Source organism: Cetorhinus maximus, unplaced genomic scaffold (assembly GCF_964194155.1).
Source record: "Cetorhinus maximus unplaced genomic scaffold, sCetMax3.hap1.1 HAP1_SCAFFOLD_52, whole genome shotgun sequence".
NCBI lineage: Eukaryota > Metazoa > Chordata > Chondrichthyes > Lamniformes > Cetorhinidae > Cetorhinus > Cetorhinus maximus.
The window spans coordinates 2209893-2218308 of NW_027596102.1; positions in this window are offsets into that span (position 1 = coordinate 2209893).

The window sequence follows — 8416 nt, forward strand, 5'->3', positions numbered from 1 at the left end:
AAGGATACGTTTGAAAACATGATTGTGAACAAAATAACAAACCTTCGGCACAACCAAATGGAGGAATCATCCAGTGAATTCAGCATTTGTGGAGAACAGAGTCAAGCGCCATAAGGACAAGGAAGCGCGGGTTAAGTTAGTTTATTCCGCTGAACAGACATTTTATGCAGAATTTGGAAATCGATTGTGCAAGTATAGATTGATCTAATCTCACACGTGATATCACACTGACACTATTTTTTTGCAGCGCACTCACATGTCGAAGGGCCGGGAGAATTAATCATCAAGATAGTTAGACAGATAGACCAACAGACAGATAGACAGACACATTTCTGCCCAGATAGGCAGACATTCAAATGGATAGATTGATTTGAAGAGAGAGTTGTACACGAGAGAGAGAGCGGGAGACAGAGCGTGCGGCAAATGCAGCGAGCGAGTGAATGAGCAAGAGAGTGAGAGCGCGAGATGGACGGACGGACGGACGGACGGATGGATGGAAAAAACTGCGGATGCTGGAAATCCAAAGCAAAAACAAAAATACCTGGAAAAACGCACCAGGTCTGACAGCATCTGCGGAGAGAAACACGGCTAACGGTTCGTGTTCGTATGACTCTTCAACAGAACTAAGGAAAATTTAAAATAGGTGAAATATAAGCTACTTTAAAGGAGGGGGTGGGACAGGCAGAGCTGGATAGAAGGCCAGTGATCACTGTCATACCGTCTCGAAACCTTAACTGTGTTCCTCTCCACAGATGCTCTCAGACCTGCTGAGTTTTTCCATGTATTTATGTTTTTGTTTTAGTTACATAGATAGATTGCTGGATAGATAGAAAGATTTGAACATAAAGGGCTGAAATACAAGTGCTTCTTGCAACAAATATCCACTGTTGGATCATTGATAAAGGCAACTATGAAGCAGAATTACGTGATTGTGAATTAAAAAGAAACATAGAAACACAATAAATTTACACATGTGAGATGCGAGTATTGCACCCGAATAAAACTGGGAATTTCGCCTGACAAATCCCCCTTAACAAGGGTTCGGATGTAACGTCCATGAAATCGTTCGCTGCCATTCGAATCGGGGAGGAAATAATACAATTTGAAGGATAACAGTTTCCTCGCGACAGGAACAAAAGCATCACTAATCTGCTGGGAAGAGAAAACAACTGGGAAAAATGAGTCAAAACTGATTCAACAGACCTGGAGCCAAGGGCACATTTTCCGTCGACCTGGCCTAAAACCCTCAGCTCTTTGCTGCATGAAATATGTAAAAAGATAATCAACCTTGACAACACATTCAGTCACTTAAATGTGTCGAAATACCATTATCAAAAATGCCTCGTGAGAATCCCAAAAATAAACTGAACAATCTTTCGAATGAAGAAAAAAGATGGTAATAGGGGGAAAAATCATCCATGGCTAAGCAAGGAAGTTAAACGTGACACAAAATCCAAAACTAAGGCATACCAAAGGGCAAAGGTCAGTGACAAGCTGGAAGATTGGGAACTTTTTAAAGATGAACAAAGGGTTACTAAAAAGCATAAAAGACCAAAGGGAAATTGGCGCAAAATGTAAAAACAGATATCAAAAGCTTCTACAAGTATATAAAAGGAAATAGAGTATCTAAAGTGAATGCTGATCCCTTGGAGGGTAGGACTGGGGATTTAATAGTGGTGAACGCAGAAATGGCACTATTTCTTTTGCCTCAAAAGTTTGCCTCAATTTTCACGTTGGAGGAAGCTAGTGCCACCCTAATCGTAACATGTAGAGCAGAGGGTACAGAGAAGGAGGAACTTAGAACAATTACCATAACTAGAGAAAAAGTACTGAGCAAACTATTTCGATTAAAGGGTGACAAACTCCCAGGGCCTGTTGACCTACATCGCAGGGTCCTGAAGGATGTCGCAGCGTAGATGGTGGATGCATTAGTAATTATTTTCCAAAATTCCCTGGATTCTGAAAAGGTTACAGTGGATCGGAACAAAACTAATATGACGTCCTTATTCAGAAAGGCTGGGGGCGGCAGAAAGTAGGAAACTATAGACCATTTTAATGTCTTTCGTTGAGAAATTGTTGGAATCCATTACTGAGTAATTACTAATGGGGCATTTGGAAAGTCGAAATACAATCCAGCAGAGGCAGCATTGTTTTATGAAAAGTAAGTCGTGTTTGGGTAATTTGCTAGAGTTTTGTGAAGATGTGAAAAGCACAGTGGATAATGAAGATACTGTTGATGTTGTATTTCTGGACTTCCAAAAGGCCTCTGTTAAGCAGCCGCACAAAAGATTAATACACAAGGTAAGATCACATGGAGCGATGGGTAATATATTAGATTGGATAGAGGATTATCTAACTAACAGAAAGCAAAGAGTCTGAATAAACGAGTCTTTTTCTGGATGGCAAGCTGTAAATAATGTGTTTCCACAAGGTTCGCTCATTGGGGCCCACCTATTTACAATCTTTATGAATGACTTGAATTCAGGGATAGAAGATACTATAGCTAAAATTGCAGCTAAAACCAAAATAGGTGGGAAAGTAAGTTGTAATTAAGATTTAAGATATTTACAAATGGATATGGACAGTTTAGGTGAATGGGTGAAAATTTACCAGATGGTGTTTAACATGGATAATTGTGAGGTTATACATATTGTTCGGAAGAATAAAAAGGCGACGTATTGTTTAAATGGAGAGAAACCTCAGAATGCTTCAGTGCAAAAGGACCTGGGTTAACTCTACTTACCTGTACACTGTTGACCAGAATGTCCGGCCCTTGACCTCCAAGCTTAAGGAAATTTAAAACGGGGACAGGGAATTCACAACACCCAATTTAATACAGGCCATGAGATGATACAGTTAATTCATAGCTTGGCTACCGTGCTGGAAGGTCATGCGGGGACTATCAATAAATTGATTGGGATAGGAAAATATATTTCAGGTGAAGCAAGCAGAAATTATTTCTGCAGCCCCTATGGACACCGGACATTGGAACAAGCCCGAGAGAATTTTAAAAAAGATTACTGTATACGTAGTTTATTAATGGGTAACTAATGAACATTTATTTAATCTTTCACGAAATAAAGATCATGACTTGACTGCTTGCCAGCTCGGATATAGAATCAATGTTGAATGTATAGTAAATAATAATATGCTCCTAGGCATTGCCTTAGAGATACTTGTTATTCCTATGTCAACACCAGGCAGAACATTTTATAGAGCAGAAAATATTGGGGTGATGCAGGGAAACTATTATGTTAGGCAGCATGGCATTCCTCCATAGGCAGTAGACATAGAAGGGAATATAGTTAGCACAGAATGGGAAGGGTGCAGTATAGAGGGCACTGCTTTATTATGCGCACATCCAATATATGAGTCGGAAGCAGCAAAGTGTGGATTTAAAGCAGCAGAAATTGTACAATGGAAACTACATGGGCTGCAAAAGAACCGACCCATGTTGCATACATGGGGAATGGGAGATATTGTATCACCATGTAACAGCAAATGATCCAGTATGGGAGCAACGGGATGTGCCACATATATAATAAATTGGCGTGCCCACACCTGCAGGTGCCGGCAAGCGTGGGAAAGGGACAACTGCTCGAAATGTACAAGAGAGGAACGACTACTACCCAGGTAATGGAAAGCCTTAACGATAACCTGACACGGTATTTGAATCAGTTCTCGTGTGAAATTCCAAAAATATCAGAGCACCTAACCTCGATTCAGAGACAAGCTCAGCAGATATATAGAATTTACTGTAAACTGCAGCAACTGGTTAGAGCCTCAAAATAGGATATCGAGCAGGTAGATTCCTCCTCATGGTGACGGTGGAATTGGGGCTCCAATGCACAAATACACCCGGATTATTTTCCATGCCCTGGTTCTGATTCAGCTGATACCAGTTATATATTTAATATAACTGATTCATCTTGACTGAAGGTCACAAAAGAGGATCTCGGGCAGTGTAAACAGATGGAGAAGACGTTTAGCAATTCCGTGGCCTCAAGTGAAGGGCCAGATGATACAGCCGATCTGAACAGTGCCGTTTTACGTGCAAAGCTCGATAACTGGTCAGTATCAATGGGAGGCGGTACATGAGGGGACGGAAAAAAAGGGACTTTATTTGGATAATCTCGGCTAGGCGAAGATCCAAAAGGAGGGATTGTTAGGGGAAATGCAGCAAGAATGTATTGAAAAGGGAATGAATTACTTAAAAATTTCCTGCAGCCAGTGCTTTCAAGCGCAATAACACTTAAAGTTACCAGATGAAGCTTGCACAGCATTAGAGTCTGCAAACAACAGAAAGGCGTTGAGAGCCTGATTGGAGACAGAGGATGACAACAACATAGATAAAGAGGTCTTTTAAAGCGATTTAGAAAGGACAGATGGTCCCAGCCAGGATAGGGGGAGTGGTCTCTGCCGGGTTGAAATAGCATGTATCATATAACATATAATATGACAAGAAGTGGATTTGAATATTTTTCTTTTACGGGATCAGTGATATATAAAATACGCTGCATGCATGCAGTTCAGCCGCGTGCTATCTCATGATGCCTTGAGATGGTTCTTTCCTTCCAATTGCTCGAATAAACGATTGTGACCTGTACCTGACCCTCCCGTCGTCCGTTGGTCAAAGATAGCACAGCACCAGCTCGCCGTGTTTATCGATTGGAAGGAGCAAAATTAGGAGGCTCAGGAGTGGACAATATTGCCCAAACACACGGGCAGTGAGCAGCTGGAACCTATCCTTGGGTTATTCATTAATTCCAGATCCTCACACCGTGTTCAATACAGTCAGACAGGACGGCAACTGCCTAAACTGGTAAGATCCGTGATACAAGCAAATATTTAACAGATTGGCAAAGTGCTCCATATATCCATGGTAACCAAAACTCAGCTGGTCAACATGCAAAGCATTGTAGACACGTTTCACTCTGAACACCGTCAACATTTTACCCTCTCCTGTAAAAATGAGTTCAGTTTAGTCTCCATTTAATGCCCACACTCGGGTTCATTGGAATAGGGATATTCGTAGTGATTTCGGCACAAATGGCCATTCGGTCCACCTAGCCCATGCAAACTGGAGGCAGTGAGAGATCATTTCGGTCGAGGGACTGGGAAGAGGAAATAAATGGCGGTGCGGGTTGGAAAATAAAAGTGGAACAGTTTCGGAAGGTCAAGAGGCAACAGTGTGGGGGGAAAAATGGGGCCTCTGGATGCGCTTTGGTGGAGAATGGGAGTGTCCATCGGGGCTAGAGGAGTGGAGGATGCTTTATCTCTGCCGGAACTCATAGAATTGTGAATAACTTACTGGGCTTAGTTTCAGAGAAAGTGTCCCTATGACGAATACAGTTTCTTACGCTATGAGGGGTGGCGTTCGAAGGGCAGGAGGAACCGGAGTGGAAGTAAAATTGGGCTGCGCAGTTGTGGAGGAGGTGTTAGACAAAGTCACTGATGTAGGTGCAGCTCCAGGAAGGACCCACTCGTAATATGTTACTCAAGAGAAAAAAAATGTATCCGGGATCACTGATTTACCCACTGATCCCAAAAAAAAGACTCAGTTCACGACTTTCAACACTGTCCCAGGGGATGGCAGCCCGGGAATGTTGTATGCCACCAGCGGCAAGCTCAATGCACGGTTTCAGGAAAGGTTCATCAGTTCTGCTCCTATTATATAAATAATAACAATTATCAGTTGCAGGCAGCAAGAGATTATGGGATTGTACGGAAGGCCCATCTCGTATGCTTAAGGAAGGACATCTTTCCTCTTAATCCACTCTAACCTACATTTGACTGCGGACCCACAGCTTTGTTAAGTCTTAAATGACGCACAGAAATGATTTCTCATGTCACTCACATATTGTCACGGTGAAGACGAAAGGGAAACCGAATACAGTTGGATAGATCTGCAAGGGTTGAAGCTTGTATACTTCTCAAGCAAATCTACTGTCTGTCCGTCATACCTTCAGTGCATCTTCAATTGATGTTACACATGGCGGACAAGTGATCCAACCGCTGTTTGATGGTGTCAGACGGTAATCAGCGGCAATTTGCCTTGGTCACCTTCCACCAAATTCTGTGTATTTTCAAGTTTAAAAATGTTGACATTCGTTTTACCAAGCCTTAACCTATGTTTGGTGTGTTCACGTTGAAAATGAGAAAACAACATGGTGGCAGCGTCCTTTTTCTTTTGAAGATTTTATTGAGAAGTGTACAAGCCTCAAACATTTCAGATCCAGCTGAAGAACTGGTGCAGAAGCGACGCAGCTACCAATTACTCAGCATGTAGAAATCATCCGGTGGTACTGTCCGAATCCTACGCACGGTGTCTTCATTCTGAAGCATCACATCAGCAATTAGGCACCAGGTCACTGTAAGTAGTTCTGTTAATAGATGTTAATTGTCGTAAGTGAATGCTGAGATAACTGGTGAGTCATTCGATTTTCTATAAAAACACAGGGTTGTTCATTGTGCACGTCAAAAGGGACTTGTGGACACATGGCTACGTCTGAGACAGATATAGATTGAGTGAGGAGTCGATCTCTTGGATCAGATGGGAATTTGGGAAAGTGAGGTCAATACGTGTTTCTTTTCCGACTTCATCATCCTCCGGTCATTGGACAGTTTTACTCCCCGTCTCCAAAACTGCTGAGTGTAACATTCTGGGAACGTATCTCTGTAAAGTATTAACTAATTGGCTAATTAAATGAGTAAGATTCTCAGCAGTGGCAGGCTGGTGGTTTGCCATTATAGCAGCATGTACGTATCGATGAAATACATTGGGCTGGATTATGAGTTGTGGAAATTGTCGGGCATTTCTGGGGAGGCAATGGGGGCAAATGTTGCTTGGACACTTTGCCACAGAAGGCAGTCATTCCCCTTAGGTTAGAGAGAACTTCAGATTGGTCAATGGTCAGGAGCAGGAGAGTGAGTACATGTCTGGTGGATAAGGGGACCCAGCACCGAGACTTCAAGGAGCCTCGGTCCATGACCTTTTCAACAGATATGAAGTGCTTGCAACCTCTACGAATGGCATGGACTGCAAGGTAGATGAGCGGACTGATCATGACACAATGGCGAGGAACTTCCTTCGAATGGGTGAAGCGAAGAGGAATATAGTAGTGATAGGCGACAGTGTAGTGTTCGCTGCAATTGGTAACATGAGTCCAGGCTGCTGGGTTACCTCAAGCTTCTAGCTTTTGAGAGACATGTTCAGCCTTAAAGGGAGTTTCAAATTGCAGGGACTGGATTCACTGGGCTGTTGTCCATGTAAGTACAAAAAACATTGGAACAACGAGGAAGTAGTTTCTGCATAGCGATTCTGGGGAGAGAGGCAAGAGGTTAAACAGCAGAAAAAAACGTTAACAATCTTTGACAATGACCGGTGTGATGTAAAAATTGGTGTAAGGTGAATACAATTTGGAAGATGAATACGTGTCTCAAAGAATAGTGTCGGAGAGATGGGTGCCGATGTAGTCGCACTGGCACTAGAACTGAGAAAGTGGGAGTTTTACCATTAGGGCAGTCTAGACACTAACCGTGCAGGGCCCAGTTTTCGAGCGGGATATAGAGTTAATGAAGTAGAGATGGTTTTAAAATAACCAAAGGCTGAAGAGAAAATCTCGGGAAGTTGTAATAAATAAAATGGAAATGGCAAGACATTATATCAAGGAAGATATAAAGGGAAGGTAATCAGGTAATGGAAGGATGGAGAAGTAATTGCAAGCTTAGGGGTGGGCTAGCAGGCAGGGACAGTGTTTGCAAAAACGGTAATAAAACACCGAATTAAGGGCTCTAATTTTGAATGCCTGCAGCATTCGCATGAAAACAAGGGAATTCTCATCTCAAATATAAATTGATATGTCGGATCTGATAGACATTGCAGAGACGCGGCTATAAGCAAACCAAAGCTGGGAACTGAATATCCTAGGTCATGTGACATTCTGGAAGGACAAGAAGCTGGGAAAAGTTATTGGGGTATTTCTGGTGATCAAAGAGGGCATTGGTACTGTGCTGAGAAATGACCGGTGTTGTAAATGCTAAAATGTAGAATCAGTTTGTGTGCAACTAAGGGACAGCAGGAAGCAGAAAACATTGCAGTGAGTTGTTTATAGTCCAACAAACTGCAGTGGTAATGTTAATCTCCGAACATATCATTACATTACAGATGCTTGTATGAAGCACAGAACTCTAACCCTGGGGCTCTCCACTGTACATACAGAATGGGTAAAACTAATTTTTTCTAATGTTTTGGGGAACGAATTCTTAGAATACTTGCAAGATGGTTTTCTAGAGCAGCACGTTCAACAACCAAATAGTGAACTTTTTATTTCAATGAAACCTTGTGCAACTGAACATTCCTCATTGATACTCTTGATGTAAAGCAACTCTTACGAAAGAGTGAGCGTAATATGAT